The 13,979-nt window shown below is 38.9% G+C and overlaps 1 protein-coding gene across 1 annotated transcript in view; it reads left to right on the plus strand.

The window, feature by feature from the left end:
* LOC132694724 (C-type lectin domain family 1 member B-like) overlaps positions 1 to 13,979 on the plus strand; it is a 104,075-nt gene that overhangs the window by 41,739 nt on the left and 48,357 nt on the right. The gene's annotated exons all lie outside the window — the stretch shown is intronic.

Consider the following 13,979-nt stretch of genomic DNA (forward strand, 5'->3'; position numbering starts at 1 on the left):
CAGGAGTTCTAGAGACCTCAAATGCTGAAGTTTTCAGACATTCTGTGGATCGGTACAAACCTGAGCTTCAGCAGTTACCTTGAAGCATAAAAACAAAAAGGCATTCGCAAAATATCATGAGATTAGGAAATGCTTAACAATAAAATTTAAAGAGTAAAAAAATAAAAGGGCAATATCCATATTCTACCTGGCATGATTTATACGTCTTCTTTTTATAGAATGAAGATAAGTTCCCAATTTTAAATATATATATACATATATCCATATGTATATACATATGGATATATATGGCAAAAGTAGATAAATAGCAAAGTGTGCATAAATGTTAGCCTGTTTTTATTTTTAACAAAATCCTAAGGATATCCAGATTGCTTAATATATTACAAACCCTAAATACCTAAAAATTGAGATCAATGATTTGAAAAATATCACATTTCTACTTATTTCTGTGTTCTCTTTAAATTGCTTGAAGAAGCAGACTCTTTACATAAAAAAAAAAAACTTAGGACAAAACAAAGACACATGATTAAAATATTGAATACATTTGACCGTACTCCTTTGAAAGCATCAAAGCCAAATTCATCTGTTCCACTATTTGTAGCAAATATTATCAGAGCATGTTTGTTTTTTTAAATAATGAGTGTAAGCAATTATATTTATTGTATAAAGGTAGACTTGACAAGATTAACATTAAGAACGTTGTCGAACTTAAACACTTGTAAGACAGTGGCAATATCTACCTTTTGTTACATTTATATGATTTTTAAGTACAAAAGTAAATATACACACACAGACATGCCCTAAAGCTGAGCAATGAGCTGTTTTCAGGATAGTTTATGAAATGCTTTTATTTTGTTTCTTAAATATAAAAATATATGGTTATAATATAAAAGTACATACTTATGCATATTATAAAATAGGTTTTATATATGAAAAATTGTATGTAATTTAAATTTTATAACATGGATTACCTTGTATTATCCCTGTTGGATTGTATAATCTGTTTATGCTGTTACACACGAAATGCAGATATTTTACCCAGTGTGAGTTACCTGTTTGCTTGAGGCATCTCAAAGCAGCCATTTAGAATCTTTCTAGAGAAAAAAATCAACTCTCTGAAAGCATGTTTTAAAATACATTATTTGTGGGGTGCCTGGGTGGCTCAGTCGGTAAAGCATCTGACTTCGGCTCGGGTCATGATCTCACAGTTTCTGAGTTCAAACCGCACGTCAGGCTCTGGGCTGACAGCTCAGAGCCTGGATACTGCTCCACAATCTGTCTCTCTCTCTCTCTCTCTCTCTCTCTCTCTCTCTCTCTGCTCTTCCCCTACTTTCTCTCTCACTCTCAAAAATAAATAAACAGTAAAAGACATTATTTGTTCAATGCAGTGAGCAGCTCTATGCCCTGTTTAACCCTACAAGTAAGTGTTAGGCAGGAACAAAAGCAGGAACCATATGATATGGTTTTGTCATATCAACCATATTGATCTGTCCATCTGAAAGGCCCCCAATGCTGTGAAGCTTCAAGCGCCTTCTTAGAAATGTGCACTAATAACAATAAATCCACCTCGATGCCAGCCACACCAGGGGAAGTCTTTTCAAAAGCACTTCCTCCTGGTTGGAGCTCCCTTTTCCATCACTCCCAAACCACAACTGTCTCATCCTCTTCTAAATACTGGTCAAGTATCCTCTTCTAAAGACAGGTCAAGCCTCTAGCTTTCTTTTTTCTCGTTTGCCTTTGGCTCATGCTGTTTCTTTTTAAGATCTAGCTCATCGCTTTCAGGAAGTAGGTTTCTGACATAAATAGAGATAAGAAAGCCTTCTACAAATTTCCCATGCGACAGGGCTCTCTCTTAAAGGCAAACACGGTTTTCAAGCATGCCTATGGACAGTGATCTGCCAGGCCCAGGGTGTAATTCCTCTGCACGGCAGCCAGACATCTCTATCTACGCCTTATGTCAAATTCCCCAGTGCCAAACGATATCATTTAAGAGAAATGTATTTCATCATTTCTTTTGCTACCAACTATTATATACCTCACTGGTAAGGAAAGATTAAGCCAGCACATGGACTTTGGACGTGTATTTTAGAGGGTGAAGAGTACGACCTCTAAACTCTCAGGGCAGCGCTGTCTTCCGGGTTATGGGTGATAAGACCCGCTGCGGTTTATTCCCCTTGTGCTTCCGAAGCAGCAGCTGAGTGAAGTGACTGACTTTGGAAGTCCCATGCTCTTCAGCAGCATCCAGCAGACCTTCTATGCAAATGAGTCTGCTGGGAGATTGGGCTTCAGGATCAGAATCTATTAGGTGGTATTGAAAAACAGGTGTGTATGTCAGGAACCAGGCAGAAAATGGACTCTAAAAGTTAGCCCAGGTTCCAAGAATGTATTGTCTCTGATCTTTTACAAAGCTGTTGTTTGTTTGTTTGTTTGTTTAATATTAACAAATCATCTGATACATATCTATCCCTACAAATTTGGAACAAACCACCAATGAAAAGCAATTATTAGCAATTTCATCCTTGGGGTTCTTTAAATAAGATGCCGGCTTTATCATACCTAAAATAGAGAGAATAGGTTCTAGAAAACCTTTCAAACTATATAGCTTTAAATATTTTATCGATAGTATTTACAGCAAGTAAAAAAAGATAGAGTATTATGGTTAGAATATACGCATATTATGATAATTTTAACATTGACTTGTTAAATTTTCTATTTTGAGGAATGAGGCTACTTTTAATTAGTTTATGATAAAAACGTTATCCCCAAAGACCTCTGTGTCTTTAAAACACCCACACACTTTTTTACCCCGACATCAATGTATTTTTAGTGCTTCTTAAAATGATTCTTATACCTCTTTCTACTTCAACTTTTATTTATCCTATAAGGTTTCACTGAAACATCACTCATGCTCACTGTCTTTACATTCTCCAAGCCTCACCTGCATCGAAGAAAAGTACATACAATCATGACATCGAGCAAAAAAGCATAAGGTGGTGGAAACCACGATTTAACCCCAAGATGAAATAATGAGTAAGTAAAGTGAGAGGGAGAGAGAGAGAACGGATGATGATAACATAAGTCAAGAGAACAAGCAGTGTGGTAGCAGAATCTAGCTAAATTCATGTGACCTTTATAACAAAGCAGGCAGACTGCATAAAATTTTGAAATAATATTCCAAGAGCAAAGGTGCAAGAGGAAATAGGTTTTCGTTTGTATTTTTCGTATTATGTATTTCTTATCTACTATGCTCACGTATTTCCTCTTGTCTACTAAAATTGGGAAAAGGTGAGAGGGTATGAAGAAACCATGACTGCAGAATTCTTGACAATGTTACGAGGCAAAAAATTGGGACAAGTGATGTACTTTGAAAATAAACAGGAGCTTGTGCGAAAAGAAATGAAAGGCATGAATGAGTGTGCTTTATTTCTGAACTTAGAGTCTTTCCATGTGTAATTGTCAAAAACACACATTAGTGCATGACATCTCAAATTATTTGGAGCACTTCTTTTACACTTGTGCCTTTAGTAGTTAATGATTTTTCCTTCTGCAATCACTGCTTCTCTTGAAATTTTTTCTTACCTTAGTTTCAAGAACAGTCTTTAGTTCAGTAAAGCTGTCAGTAGAAACAGCACTATCGTTTAAAACACAAAGGATCGTTTCCTCTTAAAGGGGTTTGTGAGCAAAGGGCTAAGAAAGAACTCTTGAGACATCTTTAGTGCAAAAAAGGTGATTTTATTAAAGCACGGGGACAGGAGCTGTGGACAGAGAGAGCTCTCCTGGGATTGTAAGAAGTGACTGATTATATACTGTTTAGTTAGTGGGGATTAAGGAGCGCTTAAGCCTCTAAGGAATTTGGAAGCAAGGTTTTCAGGGCCATGAGGAGCTAGCCACACTTAACATAAGGTTATTTGTAGTTATTTTATTTTATTTTATTTTATTTTATTTACATCTAAATTAGTCAGCATATGGTGCAACGATGATTTCAGGAATAGATTCCTTAATGTCCCTTAGCCATTTAGCCCAAACCCCTTCCACAACCCCTCCAGTAACCCTCTGTTTGTTCTCCATATTCAAGAGTCTCTTATGTTTTGTCCCCCTCCCTCTTTTTCTATTATTTTGCTTCCCTTCCCTTCTGTTCATCGGTTCTGTGTCTTAAAGTCTTCATATGAGTGAAGTCATATGATATTTGCCTTTCTCTGACTGACTAATTTTGCTTAGACAATATTCTCTGGGTCCGTCCACATAGTTGCACTTGCCAAGAGTTCATTCTTTTGGATTGCCGAGTAATACTCCATTGTGTGTGTGTGTGTGTGTGTGTACCACATCTTCTTGAACCATTCATTCATCCATCAAAGGACATTTGTGCTCTTTCCACACTTTGGCTCTTGTTGATAGTGCTCCTATAAACATTGGGGTGCATGTGTCCTTTCAAAACAGCACACCTGTATCCCTTGGATTAATGCCTAGTAGTGCAACTGCTGGGTCATAAGGTAGTTCTGCTTTTAATTTTTTGAGGAAACTCCATTCCTATATTCCAGAGTGACTGTACCACTTTGCATTCCCACCAGCAGTGCAAAAGAGATCCTCTTTCTCCTCATCCTCGCCAACATCTGTTGTTGCTTGAGATGTTAATGGTTGCCATTCTGACAGGTGTGAGGTGGTTTCTCATCGTGGTTTGGGTTTGTATTCTCCTGATGATGAGTGATAAGGAGCATCTTTTCATGTGTCGGTTGGCCATCTGGATGTCTTCTTTGGAGGAGTGTCTATTCATGTGTTTTGCCCGTTTCTTCACTGGATTATTTGTTTTCTGGGTGTAGAGTTAGATAAGTTCTTTATAGATTTTGGATACTAACCCTTTGTCTGATATATCATTTGCAAATATGTTCTCCCATTCTGTCGGTTGCCTTTTAGTTTTGGTGATTGTTTCCTTCGCTGTCCAGAAGTTTTTCATTTTGATGAGGTCCCAGTAATTCATTTTTGCTTTTGTTTCCCTTGCCTCCAGAGACGTGTTGAGTAAGACGTTGCTGCGGCCAAGATCAAAGAGGTTTCTGCCTGCTTTCTCCTCGAGGATTTTGATGGCTTCCTGTCTTACGTTGAGGTCTTTCATCCACTTTGAGTTTATTTTTGTGGATGGTGTAAGAAAGTGGTCCAGGTTCATTCTCCTGCATGTCGCTCTCCAGTTTTCCCAGCACCACTTGCTGAAGAGATTGTCTTTATTCCATTGGATATTCCTTCCTGCTCTGTCAAAGATTATTTGGCCATCCACTTATGGGTCCATTTCTGGTTTCTCTGTTCTGTTCCATTGATCTGAGCGTCTGTTCTTGTGCCAGTACTGTTTTTGTGCCATACTGCCTTGTAGTATAGCTTGAAGTCTGGGATTGTGATGCCTCCTGCTTTGGTGTTCTTTTTCAAGATTTCTTTGACTCTTTGGGGTCTTTCCTGGTTCCATACAAATTTTAGGATTATTTGTTCTAGCTCTGTGAGAATGCTGTTGTTATTTTGATAGAGATTGCATTGAATATGTAGATTTCTTTGGGTAGTATCATTTTAACAATATTTCTTCTTCCTATCCAGGAGCATGGAATCTTTTTCTATTTTTTTGTGTCTTCTTCAATTTCTTTCATAAGCTTTCTATAGTTTTCAGTGTATAGATTCTGCACCTCTTTGGTTAGATTTATTCCTAGGTATTTTATGGGTTTTGGTGCAACTGTAAATGGGATCGATTCCTTGATTTCCCTTTCTGTCGCTTCATTGTTGGTATAACCCAGGTATAAACCCCACTTGGTCGTGGTGAATAAATTTTTTAATGTATTGTTGGAGTCGGTTGGCTAATATCTTGTTGAGGATTTTTGCATCCATGTACATCAGGGAAATTGGTCTATAGTTCTCCTTTTCAGTGGGGTCTCTGTCTGGTTTTGGAATCCACGTAATGCTGGCTTCATAGAAAGCGTTTGGAAGTTTTCCTTCCATTTCTATTTTTTGGAACAGTTTCAAGAGAATGGGTGTTGACTCTTCCTTAAATGTTGGTAGAATTCCCCTGGAAAGCCATCTGGCCCTGGACTCTTGTTTTCTGGCAGATTTTTGATTACTAATTCGATTTCCTTACTGGTTATGGGTCTGTTCAAATTTTCTATTTCTTCCTGTGTCAGTTTTGGTAGGGTATAAGTTTCGAGGAATTTGCCCATTTCTTCCAGATTTCCCATTTTATTGACATATAATTGCTCATAATATTCTCTTACGATTGATTTTATTTCTGTTGTTTTGGTTGTGACCTCTCCTCTTTCATTCTTGATTTTACTTCTTTGGGTCCTTTCCTTTTTCTTCTCGATCAAAGTGGCTAGTGGTTTATCAATTTTGTTAATTTCTGCTCTAATCTGTATTACTTCCTATCTTCTGCTGGTTTGGGGTGTTATTTGCTGTTCTTTTCCCAGCTTCTTAAGGCGTAAGGTTGTGTACCTGAGATCTTTCTTCCTGCTTTAGGAATGCCTGGATTGCTATATATTTTGCTCTTATGACCGCCTTTGCTGCATCTCACAGCCTTTGGGATGTGGAGCGATCTCCATCTTTTTGCACTTGTTGAGGGCTGATTTGTGTCCCAGTATGTGGTCTATTCTGGAGAATGTTCCATGTGGACTGGCGAAGAATGTATATTCTTCTGCTTTAGGATGAAATGTTCTGAATACACTGATAAACCTCTAGCCAGGCCTTTCAAAAAGAAAAGGGAGATGACCCAAGTAGATAAAATCATGAATGAAAGTGGAAATATTGCAAAAAATCCCTCAAAATACAAGCAAGTATCAGGAATACTATGAAGAATCATATGCCAACAAACTGGACAACCTGGAAGAAATGAACAAATTCCTAAACACCCACACACTTCCAAAACTCAACCAGGAAGAAATAGAAAGCTTGAACAGACACATAACCAGCGATGAAATTGAATCCGTTAACAAACATCTCCCAACAAATAAGAGTCCAGGACCAGATGGCTTCCCAGGGGAACTCTACCAGACATTTAAAGCAGAAATATACCTATCCTTCTCAAGCTGTTCCAAAATAATAGAAAGGTAAGGAACACTTCCAGACTCATTCTATGAAGCCAGCATTCCTTTGATTCCTAAACCAGACAGAGACCCAGCAAAAAAAAAAAAAAAGGCCAATATCCCTGATGAATATGGATGCAAAAATCCTCAATAAGATACTTTCAAATCGAATTCGACAGCATAAAAAAAGAATTATACACCATGATCAAGTGGGATTCATTCCTGGACTGCAGGGCTGGTTCAACATTCACAAATCAATCAATGTGATACATCACATTAATCACAGAAAATATAACAACCATATGATCCTGTCTATCGATGGAGAAAAAGTATTCGACAAAATTCAGCAGACTTTCTTAATAAAAACCCTCGAGAAAGTTGGGACAGAAGGAACATACTTAAAGATCATCAAAGCCATTTATGAAAAGCCCACAGCTAATATCATCCTCAATGGGGAAAAACTGAGAGCTTTCCCCTGAGACCAGGAACACGACAGGGACGTCCACTCTCCTCACTGTTGTTTAACATAGTGTTGAAAGTGCTAGCATCAGCAATCAGACAACAAAAGGAAATCATAGGCATCAAAATTGGCAATGATGGTGTCAAGCATTCACTGTTTGCAGATGACATGATATTATAGGTGGAAAACCCGATAGACTCCACCAAAATTATGCTAGAACTGATACATGAATTCAGCAAAGTCGCAGGATACAAAATCAATGTACAGACATCAGTTGCATTCTTATACACTAATAATGAAGCAACAGAAAGACAAATAAAGAAATTGATCCCATTCACAATTGCACCTAGACGCATAAAATACCTAGGAATAAACCTAACCAAGGATGTAAAAGATGTGTATGCTGAAAACTATACAAAGCTTATGAAGGATTTTGAAAAAGACATAAAGAAATGGTAAAAACATTCCATGCTCATGGATTGGAAGAATAAATATTGTTAAAATGTTAATACTACCCAAAGCTATGTACACATTCCATACAATCCCAATCAAAATTGCACCAGCATTCTTCTCGAAGCTAGAACAAGCAATCCCAAAATTTGTATGGAACCACAAAAGACCCCGAATAGCCAAAGTAATTTTGAAGAAGACTAAAGCGGGAGACACCACAGCCCCAGTCTTTAGCCTCTACTACAAAGCTGTAATCATCATGACTGCATGGTATTGGCACCAAAACAGACACATAGACCAAAGGAATAGAATAGAAACCCCAGAACTAGACCCACAAACGTATGGCCAACTCATCTTTGACAAAGCAGGAAAGAATATCCAATGGAAAAAAGACAGTCTCTTTAACAAATGGTGCTGGGAGAACTGGACAGCAACATGCAGAAGGTTGGAACTAGACCACTTTCTTACACCATTCACAAGAACAAACTCAAAATGGATAAAGGACCTGAATGTGAGACAGGAAACCATCAAAATCCTAGAGGAGAATGCAGGAAAAAAACCTCTCTGACCTCAGCCACAGCAATTTTTTACTTGACACATCGCCAAAGGCAAGGGAATTAAAAGCAAAAATGACCTACTGGGACCTTATGAAGACAAAAACCTTCTGCACAGCAAAGGAAACAATCAAAAAACTAAAAGGCAACCAAGGGAATGGGAAAAGAGATTGGCAAATGACATCGAACAGAGGGCTAGTATCCAAAATCTATAAAGAGCTCACCAAACTCCACACCCGAAAAACAAATAATCCAATGAAGAAATGGGCAGAAAGCATGAATAGACACTTCTCTAAAGAAGACATCCAGATGGCCAACAGGCACGTGAAAAGATGCTCGATGTCGCTCCTCATCAGGGAAATACAAATCAAAACCACACTCAGATATCACCTCACGCCAATCAGAGTGGCTAAAATGAACAAACCAGGAGACTTTAGATGCTGGCGAGGTTATGGAGAAACGGGAACCCTCTGGCACTGTTGGGGGGAATGCAAACTGGTGTAGCCGCTCTGGAAAACAGTGTGGAGGTTCCTCAAAATTAAAAATAGATCTACCCTATGACCCAGCAATAGCACTGCTGGGAATTTACCCAAGGGATACGGGAGTGCTGATGCATAGGGCCACTTGTACCCCAATGTTTAGAGCAGCACTTTCAACAATAGCCAAATTATGGAAAGAGCCTAAATATCCATCAACTGAGGAAAGGGTAAAGAAATTGTAGTTTATATACACAATGGAGTACTACGTGGCAATGAGAAAGAATGAAATCTGGCCTTTGATAGCAACGTGGATGGAACTGGAGAGTGTGATGCTAAGTGAAATAAGTCATAGAGAGAAAGACAGATACCATATGTTTTCACTCTTATGTGGATCCTGAGAAACTTAACAGAAGGCCATGGGGGAGGCGAAGGAAAAAAAAAGTTAGAGAGGGAGGGAGCCAAGCCATAAGAGACTCTTAAAAACTGAGAATAAACTGAGGGTTGATGGGGGTGGGAGGCAGGGGAAAGTGGGTGATGGGCATTGAGGAGGGCACCTGTTGCAATGAGCACTGGGTGTTGTATGGAAACCAATTTGACAATAAATTTCATATTAAAAAAGATAATAATAATAAAAAGTTCGTGAGATAGTGTAGCAGCAGCTTTTCAGGGATTATGGAAATTCACAACACATCTGGCACCAGGCTTCACCCTGAACGACCTTGTTCCAGCACCAGCGAATGTGGCCGTTTTCTGGGGTCCACTGGGACCAAGTGGCTTCAACAGTCTCTACCAAATGTCCTTCCAGCAGTGGAACTGCTTTTCTCCGTGTAGCCCAAGGACCTCCCGGACCCTACTCTGTTCCCGGGGATTCGCCCTTCCCACCAGAGCACCACCAGGTATCGAGCTGCAGAGTTGCAGACTTTGTGCTTCCCTTGGTTACAGTCTTAATGGAATATAAACCCTCTCCTTTCTCCCTTTTTAGTTTAGTCCCCGTGGCTATTTCCAATTTTCCACTTTCTCTCCAGCTGCTTTGGGGGAGGGGTGCTTTTCCTGCATTCATCCCCCCCTGCCCAGTCTCCATCCTCTCTCCACCCACAAAATTGACCTCCAGTCAATTTTCTAGGTGTGTGGGATGGTTTAGTGTTGGTCTGGCTCTATTTCATGGACACGAGACACACAAAAAACTTCCATGCTGTTCTGCCATCTTCTGTCCTAAGAAACTTTTAATTAACCTGAGGTTGAATTTTTTTCTCCCATGCAGTCTTCTAAAACCTGTAAGTTTACATTGAATTCTACACTCCACGTCCAGTTAATTTTTTTGTGATGGCGTGAATTCCTTTCTTTAAGTTTTTGCATATAAGTGTCTAATGATTCCCGTATCACTTGCTGAAAGCAACATTGTCCTATTGAAATATCATTGGTGCTTCTGCCAAAAGCCAACTGACCACTTATTTCTGAATCTATTTCTAAACTCTCTATCCTGTTCCATTGATCTGAGTATCTATCTTCTTTCATCAGTATCTTTTAAGTAGGGTTCATGCTCAGCGTGGAGCCCAGTGTGGGGCTTGAACTCATGAACCTGAGATACTGCCTGAGCTGAGATCAAGAGTCAGACACTTAACCTGCTGAGCTACCCAGGTGTCCTACAAATATCTTGATTATTGTGTCCTTGTGCTAGTCTTCAAGCATGGGAATATGAGTGCTCCTACCTTGTTCTTTCTCGAATTTGCGGTGAAAATCTTTTTTAAAAAGAAAAGCTCAGGTAGTGGCCATAGTTTTATTAGAATTCCAATACCCAGTTAATGGAATCTGGGCTCCTTGAAGAAATGGTTGATTATTAGTCAGAGGTAGGAGTTATACAAGGTGAGTCTGGAGCATATGTGCTGCTGGAAAAGAGGGGAGCACTTAACATAATGTTGGGTGGTCAAAGGGATCGAGAGACCAGACGAACGAATTCCCAATGGCTAAAGCAACAGCAATTTAAGCAACAAAATAAATGGCAAAATAAATAAAGTACCATTGTACTATAAACCAAAATAAAAAATAAGTATCCATCAGCCCATACCAGGATAAAAGAATTGATCAAATAAATACATGAGACAAAATTTGCATGCAGAATTCCAAATACAGCTCCAGGTATCATTCTACTCCTGCTTCAAGGAGACGGGTATAACTCCTCGCTCTCTAAGTACGCACTGCACATAATGATTTCCTTCCAAAAACTCATTACAGAATCATATGGAAGGGAAAACAAAGAATAACTCTACGGCAAATAGTACCGGACTGAAGAAAGTTATCATCAACAGTGACAGGCCATATTCATAGCATGCGCTCTTGATACAATGTGGTAAAAGTGACTCTGGACCTGTGTGGGCTTCCTCCCCAAATATATGACACCGGTCTACGCCTGAGAAAAATATCAGACAAATCTCAACTGAAGGACATATTTTTTAAGTACCTAGAAAGTCCTCCTCAAAACTATCCACATCATCAAAAACAAGGAAAATCTGTAACACCCAGGGGGAACTTAAGAACACATGACAGCTAACTGTGCTGTGGTTAACATGGATGGGATCCTGGAATAGAAAATCTGAGTAAATTATGCATGTTAAATCATAAAAAGATATATCACTTTTGTTTCTGAATGGTAACAAATATACACTATTAAGATAGCATGTTAATGTAAGAGTACAGTGTATTTGGGAACTCTGTACTATCTTTGCATTTTCTTTCTGTACATTTAAAATTGTCCTAAAAATAACCTGTATTTAAAAAAGTAAAATCAGCATGTAGGTGACGACCAAAAAGAAAAAATCTTACTTGGTTTCGGATTTGAATTGACTTAATCTTAGATCAACTTGGAGAAATCATAACCATTTTGAAGCTTCCCATCTTAGGACCATAGATAGTGTAGTTATCAACTTACTTGTCTTAATTTCTCTTATAAGTATTTCATAATTTTCAGCACATAGATGGCACATATATTTTCGCACATATACACTAATTTACTGTGATACTGTAACCAAATTAACATGAGTTTGCTCCTTGGTGAGTCACAGAAAGGAACTACACCATGTGAGTTGTCACAAAAAGGAAACTTTATTTGCAGCAAATGAGGAGATCATGGGGAGTAACTTCCAAAGTCATGACTCCCGAAGCAACGGTGAATAGGTTCCTTTTTTCATATGAAAAAAAAAATTTTAATGTTTATTTATGTTTGAGAGAGAGAGAAAGGAGAGTGTGAGCAGGGGCGGGGAGGGGCAGAGAGAGAGAGGGAGACACAGAACTCGAAGCAGACTCTAGGCTCCGAGCTGTCAGCAGAGAGCCTGACTCGGAGCTCAAACTCACAAACCATGAGATCATGACCTGAGCCGAAGCGGGACGCTCAACAGACTGAGCCACCCGGGAGCCCCTCCTTTTGTTTTGAATTAGGATGAAAAAGAGGATCCACGTCACCATAGGTAGAGGAGGGCATGAGGTCACACATGCACCTCAAGGAAACAGGCCTCCACGCACACCGTGTGTTGTCTAAATAAGTCTTGTGACAAGGCGCGTGCTCCTCCTTGGGTAGAGATTTTAGAATTATAATGGGGTAAAGGTATCACCAATCACTCTAGAGGTCACTCCATGGTCCATCTGAGCAGGTGTGAGTCAGGATGACACTCAAACTGTCCCCGGGGGATCTGGGCAGGCTGAAGGTTTTGTCAAGACAGTCACTATGTTTGAGGGATGGTATTGCTTTCCACTTGCCAGAGTTAAGAGAGACACCGGTAAGAGGATTTGCTTAAGGAAAAATTTGGGAAAAAGGTGGGTGAGTATAAGCTGGTGGGCAGTAAAGGTCACATCTTGGGGTCTAGCAAGTGACAATACTAAAGTAAATGGTATTTTTGTTTAATTCAATTTCCAATAGCTTATTTTTAGCACATAGACACATTACTGAATTTCACATACTGTCCTTGATCTGGAACCAAATTAAACTCACATATTAGTGTTAGGAGGAATGAGGCGAAACGCTGGGATTTTCTATGTTGGCAATTATGTCCTTTGCAAATGGGTGTCGTTCCTTTTTGCATTCCAATCTGTATCCCTTTTTTATTTCTTGCTTATTGAACTGAAATGGCCTCCCTTGGGATGGTGAAGAGGGGTGATGAGTCCAGATATCTTTGCTTCTTTACCGGTGTTAAAGGAAAGCACTCAATCTTTCTCTGCTCAGTAGATTACTAACTGGAGGGTTTGTTTCTTTCTAATATCATTATCATATTGAGGAAAATCTCACTTATTCCTACTTTACTTATTCCTAGTTTACTGAGATGATTTATCATGAAATGATGGCGACTTTGGGGTGCTTTACCTGCATCTACTAAGGCTATCACGTGGTTTTCCTTCCTCAGCCTATCATTCAGGTAAATCACCCCAATTCATTAATCTTGCACATGTGGAATAAGCCCCACTCCATCATGATGTATAATCTTCTCAATAAATTGTTCCATGCAATTCGATGTGCAACTATTTGCTAGGAATTTTTGCTTGTTTTGTGCACATGGGCTGTGGATTCTTGGCTATCTGGTTTCACTATCCAAGTAACACTGGCCTCACAGAAAAAGATGGAACATTTTCATTTTTTTTCTGTCTTCTGGATCACGTTTATTTCCCCTTTTAATTTTGACTCTTTATTCAGTATTTACTAGAATTCACCAGCGAACCCATCTGGGGTCCTCTCTGGATTGTTTTAACTACAAATTGAATAACTCTATCTTGACATACAATGAGTTCAAATTATCAAATTCTTCTTAAGTGTGTTTTGAAAGATCAATTTTTTCTAGAAATCAATGTCTTTTAGGTTTTAGAATTCATTGGCAAAAAATTCTTCATCATGTTCCCTTATAATCATCAGTAAATCCTTCAATATCTGTCCATTCACGCTTCAAATTGGTCATTTAAGCCTATTCTTGATCGGTCCAGCTGGAGGTTTATCACTGTTGTCGGCTTTTGC

This window comes from Panthera onca, chromosome B4 (genome assembly GCF_046562875.1).
Source record: "Panthera onca isolate mPanOnc1 chromosome B4, mPanOnc1 haplotype 2, whole genome shotgun sequence".
NCBI lineage: Eukaryota > Metazoa > Chordata > Mammalia > Carnivora > Felidae > Panthera > Panthera onca.